The sequence below is a fragment of the Montipora foliosa genome, chromosome 8 (genome assembly GCF_036669935.1).
Source record: "Montipora foliosa isolate CH-2021 chromosome 8, ASM3666993v2, whole genome shotgun sequence".
NCBI classification, from domain to species: Eukaryota; Metazoa; Cnidaria; class Anthozoa; order Scleractinia; family Acroporidae; genus Montipora; species Montipora foliosa.
This window is the reverse complement of record NC_090876.1, coordinates 14,292,207-14,294,706: the sequence shown is the minus strand read 5'-3', so window position 1 is coordinate 14,294,706 and position 2,500 is coordinate 14,292,207. Positions and strand designations below refer to the sequence as shown.

The 2,500-nt window shown below is 37.2% G+C and overlaps 1 pseudogene; it reads left to right on the top strand.

Moving 5' to 3' along the window:
- The first annotated feature begins 111 nt into the window (after positions 1 to 111).
- LOC138013213 (broad substrate specificity ATP-binding cassette transporter ABCG2-like) overlaps positions 112 to 2,500 on the top strand; it is an 18,743-nt pseudogene continuing 16,354 nt past the window's right edge.

Genomic DNA, 2,500 nt, shown 5'->3' with positions numbered 1-2,500 from the left:
ATTCTTATGCAAATAAGTGCCGAGTATTCCGCAGTTTAGCTCAGTAAGAAATGGCATAGGCTTTGAAATTGAATTGAACAGCCAAGCAAGCAATGGAGGGCAAAAACGCAGCGTGCTCTTAAATGTGTCAGGAGATGTCACGAGTAATGTTGCTCGTGATCAAGTGATTCTTTCAGCTGGTAATTATAATAAATTGCTGTCACTGCCTTAAAAAAGCAGTGTACCTTGCAACTTTATGTATATATTATATTTAACAATTATTCGCCTCAGGCTCTGTGATTTTGTATAATCACCTGTGTATTTATACTAAATGTAAATATTGCTAATCTATTAGAAGGCCTTGCATGTGAATAATAAATAATTATTTATTGTTCTCAGAGAATTATATTTAAATTGTAGAGATTGGAAGTGACAGTGCATTTTACAATTGCTATGAATTAAAAATAATCCATGTTGAAATTCAGGAAGAGTAAGTGAATTAGTCATGCAGCCATAAATTTGTTGTGTGGTAATGAGGGTGTGAGCTCTCCCTGTTTTACACTGGTATAAATATTAAGTGATGTTTAGATTGGAGTATGTTGAAATGCAATTAATTTTGAGAAGTCTCTCTACATGTAAGATCTAATATCTTAAAAACTTCATTCATTTAATGAGATTGACTGTCTTCCACCTGGAAGATGCAGATGAAAGTATCACTTAATAAACGAATATGAATGTGAGCACAGACATGTGCAGAATCACTTCAATCTTTTGTTGCTTGACACATTTTATGAAGGCTCAGACCTCAAGTACCTTCCAGGGGAGAGACTTGTCGTCAGAGATAGTTAAACAGTAAACAAGGTTTTGGAGTAAGAAGTCTCCGGTTAGAAATTTTCCATTCTTGGTGTACATGTACACACAGGGTCTAAAGATAAAAAAAAAAGTACAATAAAATATTGTGAGTACAATAATAAAAAAGTATTCTCTTTTGTCTCACAATGTGGTCACTTGTGATGTAGATCGTGACGTTTCAACTGCATACTGCTAGTCTTCATCAGGCGATGAGGTCGACTGGTTACACTTCACCTTTTAAGCAGGATGCTCTGCTGTGATTGGTTGGTTTTCAGCAGCTATGATTGGTGCATTTTGATCCTCGCTTTACTTCGTTCCAAAGGGGGAACGAAGTAGAGTTTGTTGATCGTGATCCTCACTGGTACACATGCATGGTCAAAGAGGCAATTCACACAAGACTTCACCCTAACAACATCAACAGGGATAGTGGAATAGAAATTCCGGAAGCATGGATGCCCATGATCAAGAAGCACAACCACAGGAGAACTGTATGACAGCAGACCGCCGAAGGAACAACACACCAAAACAGCGAGGATCAAAATACTCCAATCACAGCTGCTGAAAATTAACCAATCACAGTGAAGCATCCTGCTTAAAAGGTGACACGTAACCAGTTGACCTCATCACCTGATGAAGACTAGCAGTATGCAGTCGAAACGTCGCAATCTACATCACAAGTGACCACATTGTAAGACAAACGAGAAAACTTTATTATTATTGTACTTCACCACAATGAATAACAGCAACCTTTTTTACGATACTTGTTGTACTTTTTCTCCAATATTAAGGTAGCTCTTGACTTGTGAAAATGTACAAATGTAGGAAAGGATAGTCTCCTATGCAGCCATGTAATATCCAATGACTGTATCGAAATGCTTGCCTCCATTTAAACTAAAACCCGATCCAGGCTAGCCAAACAATGTATGCATTGTAACAGCCATGTGTTGCAGAAGATAAAGGAAAGTTATTGTACTCCAGTGTTTTGCGGCCATTAGTAGTTTAAATCAAAATGAGGAACACAGACAGTTCTCTGAACCATTGTAAGTTTGGCATATTGGTTTGGGTCCCAGACCAAAGAGGTGAAGGTTCGAAGAGACGTGTGTTGTATGGCAAAGTCTTTAGTGTGAAACTACATGTATTAATTCTTAAAATTTCCTTCAAAGAAAACATATAGGGCTTTGGCGTCTAGTCAGAAATGTGGTTGTCAGGCTTACATTGTATTTTGCAGGGGTGACACCAATATACAGTTTGTTTAGCTGAATCATATTTCTTCTCTGTGAGACATGGCCTTGTCATTACAAAGAGAACTATATAGGATAATAATTTGATAGTTCTTTAATGTGGCAGTGGTCTCATTTTGAATCCGTTTTCACCTACAAGGTTAAATTGGTGATCTTCATTTTACTTAAGTTGAATAGTTAGCAACTATCAACCCCCCAAAAAGGACAGAAAACATCTATAGATATCTTCCCTCAAACTCTGTCTTATGCATTTCAACACATCTTGTTAATGTTTCATATCATCTTATTGGTTTCTTTATTCATACAATTACCTATTCACTCTCAACATTACAATGTAGTAAGGGAACAAAGAAGTGTACTATGCACTTACTGGTTCCCGATTTCAGACCCTTCAGATCTATAGTCCTGTGTCTTCACCACTACACTAC